Consider the following 24414-nt stretch of genomic DNA (forward strand, 5'->3'; position numbering starts at 1 on the left):
CATCACTAGTTTCAAAGAACAAATAATTTTCCAGCTTAATAAATATATTTTAAGGAAAAAATAATCAGTGGATTAGTGTTTGATTAATTGTTTAAAGTGTATATTAATTTTTGATTAATGTCATATTTTCATTCAGAAATGCTAACCATTTAAATAACAGTGGTGTAGACTGTAATAGAATTTCAAATATTGAGGATTGCCTATTTATAAGCAACACTCAGTGAATCAAAGGGAATTGCAGACAAAAGCAATCATTTAGCCAGTACAATGTTTAAAGCTACTTGATACTGAACATTTTTTTAAAATACCAGTATCTATACATACAGTTGAAATTTAGGCTTTCTAGCACTGATACCTTAGTGATTAACTCACTTTCAGAAAGCATGGCTAGTCTTTTTCCCCTTACCTCATAGGCCATTTTCTTGGTAGCCTTGTAAGGCAATTAATTTGGGTTAATAACAATTCTCTCTAGCTTAAGGACTGCTAGTTCTTGCTTTAGCAACTTTATCCCTTATTTCCACTAACTTCAGAATTTTAACATGTGATAGTACCATGCTAATTTCTTGCACTTTGATGTATAAACTAATAATGTTATTTTCATTTCTAAGAGATTAAATACTTCTAAGAAATTAAATAAAGACATATTGCTAGATCTTTTAACCAATAAGATATTTTCCACAAAGCTGTGGAGTAAGGATTTATGAAACTTTGTGGTAAATCTCTATAAAAATCATACTAGAATTCAAATGCAATATTTTAACACAAGGCTTCCCCATTCAGTTGATATGTCTTTGCTTCTTCTTGTTCCACATATTTAAAAACATAGTGACACACAGAAATTACACAAGTATCACTTTTTACCTTCATTGAGATAAAACAGTAGTTAAGATGTAGAATCTATATTAGTTGCGATCCCTTGTGAAAATGTCCTCTTGGAAGCAAAAGTAAAAGAAGGATGTATCCACTGTTTTCTCAGCATGGAAGAAAAACTATTTATATCTATGGATTGCTGCATTTTTTCAGAACTCACACTATTTTTATTTATTTTCCCTTCAGGAAAATGGGTATACTAACTTCAGTCAACTAATTATATTATGACTCAACTTGAGTAAGAACTAAGAAGAGAAACTAAACTGAATGACAAAGAGATAAATAGCTAAATTATAGCAGAAATACAAATGCTATATTATTACACTTATTGGAAAAGGATTCATTAAAAAAAACTTCAGAGAATTAAGATTAATAGAACCAATGAATATTCATCTCTTCCAGGTTAGCCAAGATACTCTGGTAACTTGTTCTTCAATGTCTGTCTTCTAGATTCTGGTTTGTATCCCCACATCAGCAGCAGAAGGGAGAGGTATTGGCTTTCCCTGCTAAAATTGCTGCTTTAAATCCAACATCTTTACCCAAACAGTTTCCTGTTAATTAAAGTAAGAACAAGCTGTTTTTAATTGCATTGTTGTGCTACACGTGTCACCCCCAGTAAGAACTGTAGTTTTCCATAGCAGACCTTAGGAGAAATAAAATCCCTGCATTAAACTGCTAGATTCACAGAAGGACTGGCTCTTTCATCTTTAAAATCTATGGGAAAGAAGGGATTTCGTTAAGTATAGATGGTTACTTTCTATCTGTCCTAAAGGTCTCCGGAAAAGTAGAAGCACATGCATACTGTTTGAAAGCTCAGCAGTTATGTGATGAAATATTTGCAAGAATAGTAAGATGTGTGTATATTTAAATGTGAGGATCCTAACACGTGGATATATGAGGAGTCCTTGGTGCTCTATGAGCTTGGTTGTTTTCTTTGCAGACATTTCATTGCTGGTTACACCTAATTTTGAGTAATGAAACATTTGCAAAACAACCAAGCTCAGACAACATTAAGGACCCTTCATTTCAACCCTGAGCTACACTATTACCCTGTATTGGTACATACACAGATCTTTTTTAGTGCAAGAGTGATTTGGAATGTGAAAAAAATCCTTCTTTGAAGAATAGTTTCATATTAGTATTGAGAAAATGAATTTAAATGTTATAGTGATCTTACATTTGAAACCTTCATTCCCTATTCTTTCCTCCTCTATCCCCCAAACTTTCGATTTCTGGATTTTTTACACTGTCCTAATTTTATTGTGTTTAATTTCTAACATAATGAACATAACATGGCTATCATGGCACACAGAAATTGGTGAAAAATGAATATTTCCCTAGTCACCCTTGCTTTATTTGTTGTTTTCCACTTCTAGAGAGGGGAGGGGAAAAAGAAGGAAAAAAAGACAAGGTAATTTATTTGAAGAATATTCAACAGGGCTTTTCTGAAAATGGTATGAAGGTTTGCCCACATTTTTGCCTTAGAAAGACAATCCAACAAGTTATAAATCCATTGCTGTCTATCTTCTTCCTTCTCCTGTTCTCCCTGTCTATAAATATTTAGATCTTCTGACCACTGGGATTAAGAATGCAATCCTTACTTACAAAATGGCCTTTTTGCACAGCTCTCTCTATCACAAACTCACACAAACATATTCACAATAACAAGAGTGTTTTAAGAACTCAAGCTCAGTCATTGCTTGAACTGTAATAATACCCATTAACACTTTGAAATACATTTTTAAATTGGATGTCCTGCTCCAAAATGTATATTATTACATAAGCTAAGTTTTAGAAAAAGTATTTCCAGTAGAGGAGAATATATGCCTCACAGGGTTGAATTGTGAGTTCTTTGGTGGTGTCTAAGTTTGGTTGTTTGCTTGCAAAGATTTTATTACCTGACTAGATAAGATCTTCCATGCTAGTGAATCTGGGCTTTGGTCCATTTATATACAGTAGCTTGCTCTCTACATAATATACTAAAAAATCTCAATGCTTCTTCCATCATTTCTGTCAGTCCATCCATTCATAATTTTCTGCTACACAGCTACAAGCTTTGCAGCATCCTTTTTATCAATTTCTTGGAACATAAACTCTCAGTTCCATTGGACTAATTATCCCAGGTTGTGGGTTGGAATGGAATGGCCTGTGAATAACAACATTCCTCAATAATGGCTTGTTTATCTGTGCAAATCCTAAATTGAGAATTAAATATCTGCATGAGTATATTGAGAGCACTGAGCTTTCTCCCAGAAATGAGTGATGATCAAAGAAATAAAGAGAAAAAGGTGTCCAACTAACTATACAACTTTGATAGATTTTGGGGATGGCTAGAGGTAGCCAATTTAGAGTAGTAGATGAAGATATCAGTCTAGTATCTGGAGACCAGGATATGCAATCCTATCTTAGGCACAAAGCCATCTGGATGACCTTGAGTCTGTTAGTCTCAGTTGCAGGAAGAAGGCAATGGCAGGCCAAAAATATTTCCAAGAAAACAGCAAGACTGACTTCAAGGAAAGTGCATTGGCACACACAGAGAGACAAAGTGCATTAAAACTTTAGAGGATGGAACAGAAATCTGGGTTATGTAAAGCAATAAAACACCTAACCTTGGCACAGGTCAGAAGGAAGATTTCCTCCCCTTAGGATACTTGAAAGCTCCACAGTACAGGTCAGTCAATCAATAAGATTAGCCCAAGGGACAAGATGTAGGCTGCCATATAAAGTCATGCAGGATGAAGCCAACAATCTTCATGACACAATCCTCCATCCACTGTACACATCTTTTTGCCTTAATAGGTATACAGAGTCTACTGAAGCCTCTAAATTATTGATGATATTGTTGTTAGTCGTGAAGTCATGTCCCACCCATCGCAACAACATTCCTCCAGGTCTTCCTGTCCTGTACCATCCTCTGGAGTCCATTTAAGCTCACACCTACTGCTTCAGTGACTCCATCCAGCCACTTCATTCTCTATTATCCTTTTCTTCTTTTGCCCTCAAACTTTCCCAGCATTAGGCTTTTCTCCAGTGAGACCTTCCTTCTCATTCGGTGGTCAAAGTATTTGAGTTTCATTTTCATGGTCTGGCCTTCTAAAGAGCAGTCAGGGTTGATCTCTTCTAGGACTGACTAATTGGATCACCTTGCAGTCCAAGGGACTCTAAATTAGCGGTCCCCAACCTTTTGCAGGATCGATTCCGTGGACTGGAGCGGGCATGGTTTCATGTGCTGCCTGCATTCCATGGATGGGGCTTTGCTGGTTGCTGGCATACCATGGACCAGTGCCAGTCCACTGACCGGTTGGAGATCCCTGTTCTAAATGATATCATCATCCAGTCTCATGACTGCAAGCACCTTAAACAATAGGCACATATCAGGATTGACATTGTTAACATGAAGCTGTTTTTTTTTTCTTTTGTAGTTTTTCAGTTGCACTGTCTCCGATATAATTTTTTCACAATGTATTTATTTATTAAATTTATATGCTATCCATCTCACTATCAAGTGATAACCACTCTGGATTATCAAAGTATGACTCCATAAGGCAGATTTAACTTTATCTTATTCTAAATTTGAAGTGATTTCATACCAATAAAATTTGAGAAAGCAGCTCAGGTGATCCATATGACAAGGAAAACTGTAAATTTAAAAATTAATGTCCGTGATAACAAGTTATCTTGCTTCTGTAAGCAAAATATTTCATTACTCAGTACTTTCCTTTTAATTGAATCTAAGGCAATGTGCCAAGTAGTTAAGAACTTTCAGTTACTACAAATGGAATACTATTAAGCTAATATTGGTAAATACTTGCATTAGTCACCTGAAAATCTTAACAATTCTATACAATTTTAAGTACATCATTACATTTCAGTATTAATTCAAAGAAAGAGGAAGCCATATGTAATACAAATATTAATAGTTTGTTTGTTTATTGGATTTCTATGTCCCTCATGTCACTAATTCAGCGACTCTGGAGAGCTTACACTATAATAAGTTAAAAAGTATTAAAAAATTACAATAGAATAAAAAGTTAAAATTAAAATTAAAAACATGAATGACAGGCAGCCTGAGAGTTAAAATCTTCTCTATCCTGTCAATCACCCTTTATGTACTGGGCCCCTATCAAGGCTCTAGGCCAAACAGCAGAGCGAAGTTTTTAGGTTCTTCTGGAAGGCCAAAAGTGTGGGGGCAGATTTCATTTTTGACAGATAGTTACACCTCCCCCAATTGAAAGCAGCAAAAGTGAACTTCTGTAAATGATTTTTTTAAATTAACTGGCTTCCCAAATACAGTGGTACCTTGATACGTAGCTGCTTTGAAACACATTGAATTAGCTACTTGATGCATTTTGATGTGAAAGTTTTATCCCAGTACTCATCATTTGTTTGATACTAAATGCAAAAGCTAAAACATGTCAGTGTCAGCTGCCTTGTGACTCACTACGTTATTCCTTATGGGAAAAAATCTATATGGTGTTCTTTGCATCTCCTGGAACCAATTAACAATGAGTATTGAGGTACCACTGTACAGTACTCAATTAAAGAACCTGCATGGATAGAAATGACTCCCCATTACAGAAGTTAACCTTCAAGCATGGCAACGATACTCGTCCTCACAATCCATCCATATCCATTAGTTATAGTCATTATTTCTTTTACCTTTTACCTTTATTTTTGATTTTTATACCGCCCCCTCTCCTCAAAGGGACTCGGGGCGGTGTTTCTGAAGCCAATATCTAATTATGGCTATAAATGCAACTCAAACTCTTTTTTAAAATGTAACAGATCATATCCTGGAGCACGGGGAAACTGCCAGAGGATTGGAAAAGAGCTGATGTGGTTCCCATCTTCAAAAAAAAAAAGGGGGAAAAATAGATCCAGGAATCTACAGACCTATCAGCCTGATCTCAATACCAGGAAAGATTCTGGAAAAGATAATCAAGCAACAAATTAGTGAACACCTAGAAGTAAACAAAGTAATAGCCAAAAGCCAACATGAGTTGGTCAAAAACAGATAATGCCAGACTAATCTTATTGCATTCTTTGACAAAGTGACAAAATTGGTAGACCAGAGGAATGCCTCAATATTGTTTACTTGGACTTCAGAAAGGCATTTGATAAGGTAGACCATAACCTACTACTAGATAAAGTAGAAGAATGTGGGTTGGACAGCATCACCACCAGATGGATTCATAACTGGCTGACCAATAGCACTCAATGTGTAGTCCTCAATGGAACTGCATCTACATGGAGGGAGGTATGCAGTGGAGTACCCCAAGGCTCTGTTTTAGGCCCAGTACTCTTCAACATCTTCATCAATGATTTGGATGAGGGAATAAATGGGGAACTCATCAAATTTGCAGATGACACCAAGCTGGCATAAATAGCCAACACTCCAGAAGATAGGTTTAAGATACAGAAAGATCTTGACAAACTTGAACATTGGGCACTATCTAATAAAATGAAATTCAATGGTGAAAAGAGTAAGGTTCTACATTTAGGCAAGAAAAATGAAATGCACAGGTACAGTATAGGTGGTACCTTGCTCAATAGTAGTAACTGTGAGAGGATCTTGGAGTCCTAGTGGACAACCATTTAAATATGAGCCAGCAGTGTGCAGCAGCTGCCAAAAAAGCCAACATAGTTCTAGGCTGCATAAACAGAGGGGTAGAATCAAGATCACATGAAGTGTTAATACCACTTTATAATGCCTTGGTAAGGCCACACTTGGAATACTGCATTCAGTTCTGGTCGCCACGATATAAAAAAGATGTGGAGACTCTAGAAAGAGTGCAGAGAAGAGCAACAAAGATGATTAGGGGACTGGAGACTAAAACATATGTAGAACGGTTGCAGGAACTGGGTATGTCTAATTTAATGAAAAAAAGGACTAGGGGAGACATGATAGCAGTGTTCCAATATCTCAGAGGTTTCCACAAAGAAGAGGGAGTCAAACTATTTTCCAAGGCACCTGAGTGTAGAACAAGAAGCAATGGGTGGAAACTAATCAAGGAGAGAAGCAACTTAGAACTGAGGAGAAATTTCCTGACAGTTAGAACAATTAATCAGTGGAACAGCTTGCCTCCAGAAGTTCTGTTTGCCCCAACACTGGAAGTCTTTAAGAAGATGCTGGATATTGTCTGAAACGGTATAGGGTTTCCTGCCTAGGCAGGGAGTTGGACTAGAAGAACTCCAAGGTCCCTTCCAACTCTGCTATTGTATTGTATTGTATAGCCAACTTTGTTGTTTTTTTCTTACAATTCATCATTTCTAAACATGCTTTATGCATGTAGCTGCCTTTATGCATGTAGCTGCCTACATGATTGCCTACTCAGTTATCTACTGCCTTCCTACTATTTTTTAATAGAAAAATTATGTATCTGGATGTTGCATTAAAAACATAAGGAGAGGGAAATAATTGTGTCTGTATATTTGTGTGCGGAGAAGACAGGGTTAATTAGTTACAATGTTTAGCTTCTAGCAAATAAAGGCCAATTTATAATGAAAGGAAGTTTTGTAATTGGCTCTCCTGATACTACTAAAGTTTTCCCCAACTTCTTAAATTTGCTTTAGCTTCACTTATACAATGATGCAAAGTGTGCCTCCCAAATTGGCAAGGATGCAAAGGAAAAAGTCTACAGATAGTTTTGTAGACTGATAGTTTTATAGACTGATAAGATCTTGGCTTCATAAAAATGGACCAGCAGGAAAAAGTATCAAAAGTCTACCAGCTTAGGCATTTTTTCCATAAGCCAATCCTCTCTTTAAACACGAACTTAAAACATTGAGTTTTGAGATACAAAAATATCCTGGCAGACTTTATGGGAGATAACATTCCATTATTTTTTTGGCTGTGGGTTGTCAAGACTAACTTATTTTCTTCTTTGCAATAGAAGTGTTCTTCTGCATTAAATCAAAGATCATGCAGGCAATACTGATTATCTCTGTGAAGAATCATATGTATATATGACTCTACGAGAAGACGTTTACCAGGAACGGAGCACCTGAAAATTCTTTCACACCTACTCCTCAGTAATGTATACAAACACAAATGCATATCTTATCTAATCTCAATATCCCCCCATCTCTTTCTATCTCTAAGATTAGTAGAAATAATACATGATTCCTTCCATCCAGAGTTTTGATAGTTTTATTAACTCCAGTTCTAAAGCCTTGAAAGGTGGAATTCTCTTCAGTCCAATTAAAGTAATGAATTCCATATTTTATCTTTGTGCTACATGAAGAAATACCTTTTCATCTGATATCAAATTGTTTATATTTTACAATTATATTCACCTTTCTCTAACAACTGAAGGTGGTATATATGATCCTTTCCCATTTTCACCTTACAACACTTTGTGAAGTAGGGTAGGCTGATTATTCCAGTAACATCCAGTGAACTTTATAAGCTGAGTAAAAGTTGAATCAGTTTTAATTCAAAACTTTAACACTATGCTATACTTGTTCCCATCATTACATTTCATTGGATAAATGGGATTCAAGCATGAAGTTATTTAGAGAAAGCCTTTTACCATTGTTTTACTCTATGCATCTTTATCTACCATCGTCCCTATTCACATATTTTAAGAAATGATTTTATGTGATTCTAGTGAGATATTACAAAAGGACCCCAATAATAATAATAATAATAATAATAATAATAATAATAATAATAATAATAATAATAATAATAATAATAATAATAAATCAGGCGAAACAACTGGCCGCTGTGATACACTTCTGTTGATGCAATAATAATAATAATAATAATAATAATAATAATAATAATAATAATAATAATAATAATAATAATAATAATACGTTACGACGTCCTAGGCCCGACTAGTAATTAATGCCAAATCCGGTGAAACAACTGGCCGCTGTGATGCAATTCTAATAATAATAATAATAATAATAATAATAATAATAATAATAATAATAATAATAATAATAATAATAATAATAATAATAATAATAATCGACGTCCTAGGCCCCTGGGTGGGGCCCGACTAGTAATCAATGCCAAATCCGGCGAAACAACTGGCCGCTGTGATACAATTCTGTTGATGCAATAATAATAATAATAATAATAATAATAATAATAATAATAATAATAATAATAATAATAATAATTTAAGATTTTATGTGATGTGGTGGTGGGGGGATATTTTTTGGAATTAGAAGGGACCTTGCTTCTGTAAGTACTGCTAGTGCATACTTACTGATCTCCCACTTTTAATATCTGTGTCTGCTAAATCAAACTACATAATTTTTGATAGTAAATTAGAAAGTAGTACTTTTCCAGTTCAAAATAACTCTCTGCCAAGTTGAAATGGGAAACATAGATCTGCTGAGTGCTTATCATATTCCTGTTTACCATGTTGCTTTTGACATGGTGCAAACACATATGCACAGGAATACTGGAGTGCGTTCACTTATCCTGTGTCACTTTTGACAGATGTTTTTACATATTTTTTATTACTAGAATGGAAAAAAATCAATAGTTAAATTACTATTCTTACCCTACATTTACCAAAAATATATCACAAAATTAAATAATTGCTAAAATAAGTAACCTCTACAGGAAACGGGATGCTGAACCAATATTGCTGAGAAGCCTGTCTTTGCCATTTGAACAGTTCAAACTGGCATATATCTTCAACATCCTGCTAAATGATTTTTATGGCCTTTCATGATTGGTTCAGTCTCTGATAAAATTATATGTGTTGTGCTGTTTTGGCCAAGACGCTACATCTTGATCCTTCCTTTGCAGTCCCCAGAGAACAGAGTAACTCAGTACAAAAGGTTTGCATTAAGTGTAATGAAACAGATGACAAAATCAATAAAGTAGGATCTATGGGGCTATCATAAAAATGATGCAAACCTAGAGTTCACAATGGTTATAGAGCTATTTAAAATTGTAATTAAAACCAGCACAATTTTTTTTCCAGGATAAAAGCTTCTCTGACAGCCCCAAATATATGCTACAGGAAATCTTCAACAAATATATTCAAAGTTAGCGTGAAGTCAGCATAAATTAGTCAAGGGTAACCTCTACATGTACACATTTCTATTTAAAGGAAGTTAAAAGTGAAATTGTTGACTTTACATTGGTTTCTTGAATTATACTGCCCTCAGTTTAACAATGTCACACAGGAAAGGATACTGAGCATCCGGTCCAGTCCAAATTAATGTCATCATTCATTTGAATCAACTGCTATCAAGGAGCTTTTGTTTAATATCAGTGGCAGTAATATTATTGTTAGCTATTCAAATTTTTCAAAACTAGGAGGTACTGAGCTAAGATTCATTAGTGTGGGAAAGTTGGGAACATCTAAAACAAAACAGCAAGAGAAAGATCTCCTAGACCTTATGGAAATAGACTTTTATAGCATATCCTATCCATATCAGAATTTATGACAGTGTTTTCTGTTGCTGCTGCTTTTTTGGTTCTGTTTTGTTGTTGTTAACTAGTTTTGGTGCCAAACTTGCAAGATACTGTTAATATAACCTTACAATAAAGTAGAATTAGCTCATCTGGTTGTGTTTTCTGTCTGATCAATCTCATAAGACGGACAAAATCTTCCAGTCTCAAAGTACTTCTTTCACCCGTCACCTTTATAGCCCCAAAACTAGGGAGAGTCTTCTTTGAACCTCTTGCCCTGCCCAAATTCCTGCTCCTGGTCAAATTGCCTTTCATCTGACTGATCCCTTAGTTGTGTCTTCTTGCTCAGTTTCCAAGGTCATTCCCATATAACCATTGCAGCATACAATAGAACCTCTGGTCATGAATGTTTCTGACCACGATCAAATCAGGTTCTGACAAAAAATTCACATTTTTTTTGTGGCCGATTTCCCCTTCCATGTCATTTTTTTGGTAAGTTCCAAATTTCCAAAATTAGGTTTGGTTTGCAACCAAAGTTATGGAAATAATTATGATTGTAATTTGGGGTTCTACTGTACATACAGCTGATTAAAAATAATGTTAACATTTTCTATTGTTAATTTCTATTGTTATCCATTGCAATAGATCTTCTTAGAATGTAACACTATTCTTACAAGTTATCTTAATAAACATATTCTAAGAGAAATATGTTTAAATTACCCTTTTTCAAATCACCTTACTATTCAAAATTATTTCCTATCAATCTCAGAACTATATCTTTATCTTCTGACTGTTTACTTATAATATGTGTGAGAATAATCAGTGTGATTGATCATCCCCAAACAGGTGTGAGAAATAAGATATCTTTGGATGTGCATCACTGGTCCAGATCTTATCTAGGAAGGTTGGACACCAAACCACAGCAACCAGAAAGACACGGATGTAAATATGAAGGAGGACCCTCAAGTTTACCAAGCCAATAAACAATAAGGCAACTCATACACCCAGCTTGGAAATAAGGACATTAAGGGAACCTAACATGCTTCTTTGCTAGCAAGCACTATGGCTAATCAGAGGAGAGGGAAAGATAGATAGGGAGATATAAAAAAGAGGGGAGGAAACAGAGAAAGGGAAACATGCATTAATTACCAGGCAAACTACTCAAAGCATAGTAGACCTCACTCTTCAGAAGTATGCTTGCTTCAATTTGAGATGCGCACAGAAAAGTAATACATAAATAAAAAAATGGAAAGATATTGACAATGTAGGCAAGGGCATTGCTGGGTGTTTAGTGTGAAAATCAAATAGTCCATAAAGCAAAAGGAGAGAGATGTAGGCAGAACAAACTACATCAACTATGAATAATACACATATGTACATTTGGGTACCATCTTGGTTTGAGACAAGAGGTGCAAATTAAGACATAATGGCCACTCCTGCAGCACTGTGCTGAACAAAGTAACTTCCAATGGTTAGAACCAAGATAATATGTTGAAGACAGGTATTTCAGGACAAGAGGTATGAGATAGAGACCCTATGTAGGATGATGCACATTAGTGCCCTAGGGCTGAATGGTAGGACCACAGCACCACCTTCTGGACAGGGTTTGGCAAGAAGGAACTGAACTTCAGCAAACATTGTCCCTAAGGTCCAATCCTGCCACATAGTCTGATATCACTGTCAAAATAATAAATAGTTATGAAAACATATTATTGAAAGTAACTACAGGACTTTCCTGGATAACTAGAAGGACACACTTTTCCAATCATTTTCTAACAAAGATCATGCAATCAAAGCTACCAAAGTAGTCTTAATTTAATATCCTAGTTATAAGTCAACCTGAAAAGGGATTTTTTTAAACGATCTAAAATAATTCCTAGGACAAACAAAGATTCACTATACCTGCCCCAACCATTATAATCTAAATAATAATCACATTGCCAACTCAAGCTGTTTCTGTCCTGTACTCATAATGGCTTGATTTTAAGATGTGCTAAGAAAAAAATGTCTCCTTGACAGCAGCTTATAAGGAATAGGTAGTCTTCAACTTACAACCACAATTGAGCCAAGAATTTCTTTTGCTAAAGGAGACATTTTAAAGTGAAATTTGCCCCACTTCATGACCTTTCCTGGCACAGTTGTTAAGTGAATCACTGCAGTTAAGTTAGTAACATGGTGGGAAGTGACTCTGGCTTCCTCATTTACTTTTCAGGTCTGAGAGTAGCAAAGATGATCAGCTGGGACACTGCAACCATCATAAATATGAGTCAGTTGACAAGCATCTGAATTTTGCTCACGTGACCATGGGGATGTTGGAATGGTTGTAAGTGTGAAAAGCAGTCATACAAAAGCCACTTTTTTCATTGCTGTTGTAACTTTGAACAGTAACTAAATGAACTATAAGTTAAGAGCTACGTGTATTCAGGCTAGACAGCAGGCTACTACATCTAACATTGGACAAAATACCAGCTGTTGTGACCTCCAATATTTCCGTCCAGGAACGTAATTATCAATCACACTCCTTCCTGTGGACACATGTACTCACAAAGTTAAATGTATAGATATAAGATTAAATCATCAAAATATACATGCATACACATAACAATCAGATTCACAATAATATTTTCAGCTGTTGAATGGGCCACCCTTATCATCAAGAGAGGGAAATTAGTGGAAACTGAAGGAATCAAAGTAGCAAAATGCCATATGGAAATAACATCAAGAGTCTGGATGAAGAACATCACTGCACAATACCTGGGCATCCTTCAGGTTGACAACATCAAGCACACTGAAGTCAAGAAGAAGGTTGGAAGTGAACACATCAAGAGAGTGAAGAAGATCTTAAAGTCCAAACTCAGTGGAAGCAATACCATCAAGGTAATTAACGCCTGGGAAATTCCAGTCATTAGATTCACAGCTGGAACTGTGGATTGGATTCAAGCTGAGTTAAAAGCCAGGAAAATGACATTGACAAACTATCTACCAAGGAGAATAGGTGAACATGGAATACTACAAATACACCAGACTTGTATTTTATACTGCTATTCTAGGTTTATATTTTCCAGATTGCTAATTTCAATTTCTTATTGTTGTATTTGTGTAGCCTGAGGAAGCCTTATAGCATATGGTCTCTTAGATAAAATTGTTTGTATATGTACTTTTATTAATTATTCTGGCATTGTCAATTGTTTTAAATATTTGAATATCAATTATGTTATACTGGTACTACTTACCTATATAGGTAAATAGTACATCATGAAATATTACTGAATACCAGAGAGGCCAAACTGGCAACAAGAAATACCAAATAAATAAAAGAAACATGGCCAGGCAAAATATTACACAAAAATTAGCAGACAAAGCAGATAATAATAATACTAGGCGGTGATTAAGAGCTGGAAAGTTGAAAAAAGAGACGGAGGGGATAACTTTGGCTGCATAAGACCAAGTCTTAAGAACAAATGTAAACATACAAAGCCAAAATTGAGAATACAGCAATGGACAGTAATTATCATCTCTGTCAAGAAGCTGAAGAAACAATGGACCACCTAGTTAGCTGCTGCAAGATGATTATGCAGACTGATTACATACAACTGTATAACTAAGTAGCCACATTGGACTATCTGCAAGAAATACATTTGCGTGCAAACAAGAACCACAACATGGATAAAGTGTTAGAAAATGAAGAAGCTAAAGTGCTCTGGTACTTTAGAATTTAAACAGACAAGCATCTGCTATATAACACCCCATATTTAACAATTATTGATAAAAAGCCAAAATGTCTGGATGGTGGACATGGCAGGCCCTGGAGATAGCAGAATAGAAGAGAAAGAACTGTAGGAAAATAACCAAATACAAAGATCTGCAAACAGAAGTTGAATGATTGTGGCAAAGTAAGACAAATATACAGTAATGCCAATAGTGATAGATGCCTTGAGTGCAACCCAAAAACATCTGGAGCGTCATTTGAACACATTGACATTGACATCACATTGACATTGACAAAATCACCATCAGTCAATTCCAACTGACAGCATTACTTTGAAAACTTACTTCCTGCAACAATATCTTTAACACCATCAAAAACAACACCTGCCAATCCCAGGTTCTTGGAAAGAACTCAATTTGTGGACAAAAATGCCAAATCCAGTTTAAACATGTGGCTGAGCATGTGACCAACCATAAAAATAATAATAAAAATTCTTTCTTCCTGGTCAGGTGGATTCTAATCTCTCCCAGAGTTACTTTTGTTCCTAATCCTATAAGACTGAAATGCCATAACATTTGCCCTGTGAACAGATGGTTGCTGGTTTAAAACCTGGTAAAACATTTTTTCTCTATATATGTGTTTTAACTGCTATTTGTATTTTGCCTCAGCTTAAAAAGAATCCAGCAGTGCACCATTTCCTTATTTTTCTAGTCACTGAACTAAAATGTTTTCATGCTCAGCAGGGTGAAATCCAGATTGGATAAAACTTTTTTTATTTAGGTGACTAGTGACTGGACAAATGATGAAGCAATGCACCATTGGAAGTATTTAAAAAATAAAAACCCCAAGGACAAATAGGTAACTTGAAGAAAGAAAAACAATGACAATAATTTAGAAAACCATTATTCTGTTAAGTTTTGAAGTAGCCAGTTCAATTTTACCAACCAATGTTGTAACCATTATGCTATTTTAGTACTTCTGGTAAACATCTCTGTATAAGACATTTTAAATCACAGTAATCATTGAATCAATTGAAGGAGCATTCCTGCAAAATAGTCAATGAACTGCTGAGATTAGTTTGTCACAAAAATTTCAACAGCCAGTATAGAAAGCAGCATTCAAAGACCCCAGCAGGAAAACACACCTGGAGATCTCATTTACAGGGGGATGGGGTGAATGTACAGCTGTATCATCCATTTCTGTTCTCCCTAAAGGATGTAGAGTCTGATGACTAACATCATCAGTGTGGGGAAGTGGGCAGTGGGGAAGAGCTTAAGGTAAACAAGATCTTTCCACAAATAATATGTAAATTGCTTAGAATGACCACCATTATTTCATTTCCCTTCCACTTTGTTGCAGAATGGAGATGCAATAGTTGTTTGTCAATTCATTGCAAATGAAATAGAGGCAAAGAAGTAAGCTATTCATCACTGGCTCCATTGCCATCACTGGCTCCACTGCCCCAATGAGCCTTAATCCATGCATGATCTGTTTTTGTTCCTTTTTTCTTATTGCACTTCAAATGTCATTCTGATGTTACCTGGTTCTCACTAAAACAAAAGGGAGATATTAGTTCTGAGAAAGAAAGCAGATCTCCCGAGCAAAACTGTTAATCAGCCAGGTATGCCTTAATTCCAAATATTAAATCCATTTGGTATCTGGTGGAAACTATTTAGCTGTTCTTCTACTATTCTCTCAAGCTGCCATACAAAGTACAACTTTGTCACACAGATCATTCATATAATCAGATCACCAACTCCATGAAATGTGGAATAGTGGCTGTGCAAATACACTACTACATATTGGGGGCAACCCAGACAAGTAATGGTAGAAATGGAATTCTTGAAACACTTCTGCCTGTATCAATCAGCATAGATGTAGACATTTTCAAGGAAAAGAGACACAGAATAATCAAACTTCTTGCCTGGAAATGAGATTGCTAGGCTGCAGGATCCCTATAATGTTCTAACCAGTTAAGTGGGACAACATGAACTCAAAAGTGAAAGATGGTTAGTCAGATAATCTCTTTTGTAAGATGGAATATATGTTGGTTATCAAGAGACAAAATAGGGGAGAATACAGAGAACTTCATTTAACTTGGTATCATCCATGTTTGAGCAAAAAGTTAGTTTAGAACATTTTATTAAGTATTCAATATATGGATAGTGATCAACTTAATTGGAAAGTCATGTCAAAATGATCCATTTGTTTGCAAACATGACATAATGAACAGGAAGATACTCCATTTTAAACCACAACAATTGTGTGAGAAATGGGTACAAAACAGCTTGGAATACTGAAGAAAGGAGACCAAGCAACCAATAGTAAAATTGTCTATTCTTATACATTGTGCTATAAAAGACAACTATCGGAAAATAATGTTCCAGAGAACAGAATAAAACAACATGTTCCAATGTTTCCTTTCCAAAATATGGAGAAAATGCAACAATGCCCAGATTTTAGCTAAATGAAAATTGGTGCTTAGAGTTGAATACTTTGTTTTATGCTTTTTATGTAACGTAGAAAGAGAAGGGAAAGGCCACTAAATTTAATCGTTATTCAGCTTTCTTTCCAACAACATACCCTAGCTCTTAACATCTTCCAGTTGGGTTTTATTTTAATACATTTACTAAGGAGTAAATGGATGGTTGGCATGGAGAAACCAGTCATGAGACAGCTAGGCCCATCAGCGCATAGCCCTTTCCCCCTATCCCACTCTCCTGGAATACTTGGGCCTTTCCATTTCTTTATCTCCCAGAAGGCTTGGCCTTTCTCTCCAATAAACGCTCTACTTAATTTTTCTTTCTGTGAAGTTGCTGACAAGTGCACCCAGCTGACGGAAGGCACAGATATTGTAAACAGCTAGCCAACACAATATTTCCCCAAGATAAAAAAGAGCCTCAGACTATCATAAGAGCTGCAAGAGCTCATCTCACAACATTTCTGAGGCTTATTCTATCCTTTGCAAACATCATGGGGTGATGTTCTGTGACATGTAACTCTTTCTACTTTAGAAACAATGTGAGGGCTAGCAACTTGTCTTGTGGTGTTTCTGAAGGAAGAAAGAACCTCAGAACATCAAAAGACCAGTGCCATTAATTATGAAAGTTGTCAAGGGTCATTGAATATGAGGGTCATATGATGATGGCTGACTGCCACAGCATGACGGTGGCCCTGAACACCAGTTGTGCAGCAGTAAAGAAGCAAAAAATTTCTAAATTTCCTTTCCTTGGGAATAATAGGTCTTGGCATTCTGGCCCAAGGTCATCCAGTTGGATCTGTGAATAAGATGAGACTAGAATTCATAATCTGCCAGATTCTAGCTTTATCAACTAAAGAAGCTGGAACTGGACTCAATTGGTACTGTCTACTATATTATAATTTTCAGATATACACCAAACCCTGAAATATATACCTATATTTTAAATAAATGAGAATTCTGTAGAGCATTAACCATCAATCTTTGAATGGAACTTACCCACCCAATACCAAAAGGGCAAGCTGTCAAGCTGCTCTAATGGAGGGTTCTCTGTTTCACGTAAAAATGTCTTTTCATCTATTAGCCTGGATTGGATTTTTTGAACCTTATTTTCAACCTTTTCGAACCCAACCTATCTGCACAAAAATGTCTTTGAAAACTTATAATGTATGTTTCATGGAAAACTCATAATGTAAAATCATATGGTTGTGAAATAACACTGCTGAGCCAACCCATCATAGCTAAAGTTCAAACATAGCAGCAAATTCTAAACCAAGGTGTCCACTATTATCTGGATGATATGAAGCTCTGTAGCAGAGAAGTTAATTAAATTAAGACGTGTTCAAAACTCCCTAACTTTTATAGGTATCTCTCTGATATGTGTCAGGCTCTGTCCTCTGAGAGAGCTGCTCTGCTTAGGAAATATAATTTCACCAAAAAGGAAAAAAGGAAAAGAATAAGCAGTAGAGATGAAAGAGAGGGAATAAAAAAATGCTTTGATGAAAAAAACAACAATCCCAAAATCATCCCGCACAAATAGCACATTTATTTTGTTATGTACAGTATGTATGTGTATGTGCGTGCGTGCGTGCATGCGCACACACACACACACATACATGCACGCACCCACACAGTCATTCCTTTATCTATGGATAATAAAGGAATCATAAAAAAAATAGAAAACACTAGACAACCGTGTGCCCTGTACAAAGGATCATCCTTGGAAAGAAAGGTAGCGCAGTCTGATGTGACCAGAAGGAACATAAAATTTAAGATGATCATACTTTTTTACCCCAATGCTGGACAGTCCCATGATCATCTTAGCAGAAAAATAATTGCAGTGGCAAACAATAATAAGTCAAGATGTAGAAGATGACCAGGCTCAGCCTGGGGAGGAGTAAAATGTCATGAGTCCTTGCGCACCCTCAGGTGATCTAAATTCAGCCAACCTTGAATACCTACGTAAATCACACTTATTTCCCTTGACTGTTAGTAGCTCAGATTTTTGTAGAGAACTTACACTTGCAATAAATCTTTATACCCATTTGAACTGCCTGCATATCCTGATTTTGCCGGAACTTGACATTATTTATTTACCTAAACAAATAAACAGAATTATCATGGGTGGGTAAAACACAAACAAAAGGAAGCAGGAGTGACTTCTATCTTCTTGCCAGCTTCCCCACTGATTTTGTGGGAATGTAGCTTTTGACTATGGGATGTTGCAACAGCCACAATTTTGTAAAAAAAAAAAAACTGGTTTAAATCTCAAGGAAATTTCAAAATTCATGACATTAGCATATAACAAAAAAAAAAACCTTTCTAATTCTGAGATGGATTCTGAAAATGTACATAGTGAGAGTGATTATAAAATTTGGGATAATTAGAGTTTGAATTTCTTTAAGAACACATCCTTCTTTCAAAGTGAAGCTAAAATATTAAATGTAACTGTAACACTGTGCATATTTACCGGCATTGAAAAAGATGAATCATTTGGATGTGTAATTCAGTTTTTATTAGTTCAACAATACAGCCAAATAAGGAAACACAATATCCCTTAAAACTGCGAGTTGGTCTTCATTTTAAAGAAATTATTTTGAAGCTACTCCATACTGGCCCACTACTTTGCATAAAATGAAAACAGAGCTGCAAACATTGAATGTTGCTAAAGCTTGAAAAGGAAATTGTGAGGTTATGTTTTATTCCCTAACAATACTATACTGTATTGTACTTTTTCCCAATCACTGGAAAATTATAGTGCATAATGTGCATTTGATATGCCAACTTTCTTCTTACATAAAATCTGAAATGTTTTATTTATTCCACTTAGGGACAGTATTCCATTTTAAATGTGTTTATATGAACATGTAGAAAATTTAATCAAGAATTTTCAATCATGGTCCAGAAGAATTTAAGGAGTGGGGGAAATTAGTTAATTTTATGTAGCCACTAGAATTTTGTCGCAGAATTTATTTTGTTACATTTTTTAAAAAAAATTGTCTCGTGCTGTATTTTGTTCAGCCTTTGAAATCTTTTGGTCTGCTTCATTAATATATCTGAAAGAACTATTAAATCTAGTCATGCAACATTTAGTCATGTGGATTATATTTACTTGCAGAAACTATTCTCCTGAGCTAGAGTGACACTGTTTTGGCTTGATTCCATTACAAATATACTCTAGCAGGAAACAAGTGTGAAATGTAAGGTAGACCAGTTCAAGGTTTTCCTTGAAAAAAATGAATATTGTTAATAATGATATGCTAGCAACAATGTATGACCTAATGAAGCTTCTTCTTTGCAATCTACAAACATTAGTTTAATATAGAGATTAAACAAAGAAACGGTTAGACAGAGTTGAAAGATGCAGCAGCAGAACAGGTCAGAAGTTAGAGGAAGAGTGGATATTATAAACATGGCTTTATGTTACAATCCAATTTATACCAAACATTTAAATCTGTATATCTGTGTATTCCTCTTGGCTGTTTCATCCTAGAATGCTATTAGGAAATATTTTACAATAAGTATAAAATAACAAACATGTTTACATCTTCCATTTTGAATGTTATGACTAGGAGAAGCAGTTTGTTAGTGTTTAAGTTTTGACTGAGAAATAGGAAGATTGTGAGTTCTAGTCCCAATTTATGCATGAAAACTGGCCAGGTGACTTTGGGCCACTTGTTCTCTCTCAGTCCAATCCACCTCACAGTTGTTGTGGATAAAATAGGAGACAGAGATTGCTGCCTTAAATTATTTATGAAATAATAAGTGTGGAATAATAATCTAATCAATGAATAGATAATTCGGGACAATATCTGAGTAAGAATTATAAAGTTTAAATATAACAAAGAAAGAGTTTAAGAGTATAAATCAGGTAATGAAACAAGGCAAAATTATGAACCAAGAAATATCTATACCATTAGGTAAAATTTTGTTTAATTTCTACTAGATGCTGCCAGGATGAAATAATGCGGAAAATCCTGAGATCGGACCTCCAGTAGGATAAGTTAATTGTTTAAGGATGGCAAGTGGGGCTTTTAAGTGATCCCGGATGACTGGCAAATCCTACAGCCAGAAAGGGAAAAAAAAATTCCTCTGCTGAACATTCCAAAGCAATCTTTTAAGTGGTGTTTTATAGATTATGCTCATTATTGAATTGCATAACTTTAATTGCAATACAGAGGCCAAAATGCAAAGGCCAGATTTCTGGCCACTACCAGTACCAGGTATTAAAATATAAATATAAATGAAAAACTCTACCTCCTCCCAGTAATTTAATCCATAAATTAAAATACATACTCCAGTTCATTCCTCTCTGGGGTGGCCCAAGATGTATTCCATACAGTTACCCTAATTAAGCCAACGGAAGTGCAACATTGTTTTTTTAATTAGAAAATCACTTGGGAAATTGCCTGCAACATAAAGCGTACAAATGTGCAGGGCTCAATCCATCAGTGTCAATTATTTCTCTCCTGTATTTTTTGCTATTCGAGCTCAGATGCAGACAGGCCAAAGGCCACAAGTGCTGAAGCCAATCTAAGCTAGAAAATAGGTGAAGGAGACAGATGATAGGTTGAATTTAAGTCAGTCTGTATCTTCATCATGAAGCTCTAATATTTTTGTAGTAAGTAACCCAACATGGGCTAGATCTGAACCAATTAATTCAGTGGACAGCAGAATTTCCTTATTTGTTGTTTAACAACAAATGCAAACTGTTTTTGGACCCAAGATATTGCATTACTGTACAATTTCTCTTTTCACCCCGAGCACAGACTGACAGCCTCCCTAATATGACATAAGCACAGTGTAGTTTTGCAACAATAGAAATGGGGACGTGATAGCAGTACAGAATGTTGTGTGCAGCAGACAACAACAACTGAGGCTCTCCCAACAGCCTGAACTTGGCAACATAATTTTAATAATATATTCACAAACTTTAGCTACCAAATTTTCAAAGAAGTCAATGAGAGTCAAAGGACCATCTACTGTGCATAATATACTAGTACTAACTCCAAATTACATTTAAAAATCTAAGTGCAAAAATATAAAATCTCAGAACTGAATCCATACTTTTCTATCATGGCCACATTGGCATTCAGACACTTAGTCTCAACTTAGTTTTTGTTGGGCTATTGCCTTCCTTTATCTGGTATAGTTCATGGACCAGTGGTATGCTTTGTCTATCAGCAAACAGCAAATTACAATTCATTCCTACTTTTTGCTACTGTAATAATTTACTTTGGATTTATTTCAACATTTGTCAACAGATGTTAGTTTCTTAAGAAGCTATCACAATGTGCTTGGATGTACGAAAGCAATTTCCATGAAATGGTGACAGTATGGGCCCAGAAAACAGGAGAGTATGACTTCCAGGACTCTCTTAGGCATGAAAACTGGTAGGTAATTTTTGGACCAGTTATCCTCTCTCAGCCTGACCCACCTCAAAGGGTTTTTGTTGTGGGGAAAATAGGAAGAAGAAATATTAGGTGTTTTTGCCACCCTGAGTTGCATATAAAATGGGTGGAATAAAATAATAATATAATACAACACAGAATATAAAATACTGATCATGGTACTAAATACGTTTGTGAGTATAATAAGCTTTGAACATTAGCATGAGACTAGATAAGTCTACATAGAATCAGAAATTTGATTAAAAATTGAAATTGACCCAGTAATTAAAGACAAAAAAATAATACGAAACTAGTCTATTCGTCTGAAGCTTTTTCAATGTCTTCAGTACAATTTCTGGAAGTAACTCATCTATCCATAAATTTGATGATGTTTTTGATTAAATCTCTACTATTCCCCTCCCCTTAGAATTCATTAAAACCTTTTGCCTGCTCATGAATACCGGTTGCTTTTTTTTTTCTCCTTAAAATGAGATGGTTTTCCCTAATCAAAAATAAGAAAAATAATTTTAAATAGCTATTTAAAGTTTAACTAAGGTAGTTTGGGGAACACTACTTAGAACTAGAGTAAAAGGCCTTGATAAAAATCCACCCATCTCTCTCTGTAAAGTGGTACTTCAGTGAGCACATATAACTTTTTTTCTTATGGAAAGAACAGCCTTTTTCAATATCTAACCTTCCAAAAATACTTCAGAACAGGTATTTCTAAGTGAAACAAATTATTTGCTGATTGATTCTCTTTTCCCCAGGTGACTTTTTCCTCCCTCACTTCTGAAGTACAACTGAATCTAAGCAGTAGGGTTGTGCAGTGATCTGAATTTGAAAAGTTAAATGTGATTTTGAGTGTGAATGAGCACATATATAGCACCTGCCAGGAACACTAAAGACCAAATGCTTTTTCCTGGGGCTCCACTTCAGCTGCAGAGGGTGGCTACACCCACCCAAGAAAAGATGAAGCTGAACAGATTGATATGAGCATTAACATCAGGTATGTAAGAAATGTAAAGAATAATATTTATTCTCCTTCTTCAATTATCCCCTGTATAGTAACCACATGCACCAATTATTTTAGAGTTGCAGCATAAATATGCTTTCTCCAAATACTATTTTCTTAAAAAAAGTATTTCCTGCAATTTGTTTCCTCTTGTGAAGACTGATTCAATTATCTTTGTTCTATTCTTAACCTAACTGTATATGTTAATTATATCTTACTGCTAAATTTAAAGCTGGACATCTTGTGAAACCAAAATTAATTAATCCAAATTAATAGAAATGAGCACATGCACATATGTAATGGTCGTTAGCCACAAAAAAAAGAAAAAAGAAATACAACTTCAGAAAATGAATAGAGAAAAATAATTAAATGCTTGGCTCCCTTAAGGTGTGGTAGTTTTGCAATTAGAAGCACGAGGCTGAATTCTCCAGGTTAAACTTCTGTCCAATGACTCATGAGTATTGTCTGGGAGGTTTTATTTTTCAGTTTCATTTCTATGTTTAAAATAAAATGTATTGGTGCACTGGATAAGATTCTTGAAAAACTACTGATATAATACATTATAACAGCTTTATAGTCCTGGTGGAAAGAACTATATGCAAATTGCCCTAATATTAATAGAACAAAACATTAGTTGAACAATACCAAATTCAACTGTGATGAATGTGTAATCAGTGGTGGGTTCTAGATCCTTGCGCAACCTTACCACCGGCAATGCTCCAGCTGCTCAGCGGAGCATTGTGCACGTGCTGTATGCTTCTGTGCGCATGCGCAATGGCCCGGTTGGGTCAAATACATGTGAGGGCAGATGGGCGGGTGGGCCTTCTGGGGCACCATACTGGAACAGTATCGGTGCTCCCAGCAGGCACTGGTTCCCCCTACCAGGGCGTACCAGCTATAACCTCCACTGTGTGTAATTCATAAAGCTTCCACAGTCTCCACTGTAGGGGCTTAGATTTCTTTACATATCACAGAATGTAATACCCACTACATCTTTCTTAAGCCACAAAAAGAGACAGACTTGTTGCTTGTATTGAAAATCTTTGAAGATGTGTCCACTGGGTTATATATTCACTAGTGGTATTAATAATTTGTCCTTGTTTAATGACCACTTCTTCAGTGACCATTCAAAGTTATGACAGCACAGAATGAGAGATATTTATAACCAGTTCTTGCAATTCAAGGCATCCCAGTATTCCTGCAGTCATGTAATTGTGATCTGGGCACTTGGCAACTGGCTTACATTATGATGGTTGCGGTGTCCTATCATGAGATTGTCATTTGCAACCTTCTTTGCCTGCTTCCCACAAGCAAAATCAACCAGAAAGTGGTGGGAAAGCTTGCAAGTTGCTCTGCCAAATCACTCATAGCCTCCCCTACCCAGCAGCACATGCACATGCACACACACACACACACACCCCTACTGCACACATGCTGCACTTTGTGGTATACCCAGGCATCTTCCCCCACCTGGCACCAGCCACTTACCTGCCAGCCAGCTGGCCTATTTACAAGCCACCTAGAATTTGCTTAACTACCTGCAATCATTCCATAACAATAGCAAAGGGA

General features: G+C 35.7%; 1 protein-coding gene across 1 annotated transcript in view; it reads right to left on the minus strand.

Moving 5' to 3' along the window:
* SLIT3 (slit guidance ligand 3) overlaps positions 1-24414 on the minus strand; it is a 524002-nt gene that overhangs the window by 226377 nt on the left and 273211 nt on the right. The gene's annotated exons all lie outside the window — the stretch shown is intronic.

Source organism: Natrix helvetica, assembly GCF_964273705.1.
Source record: "Natrix helvetica genome assembly, chromosome: 1".
In the NCBI taxonomy this organism is placed as follows: domain Eukaryota; kingdom Metazoa; phylum Chordata; class Lepidosauria; order Squamata; family Natricidae; genus Natrix; species Natrix helvetica.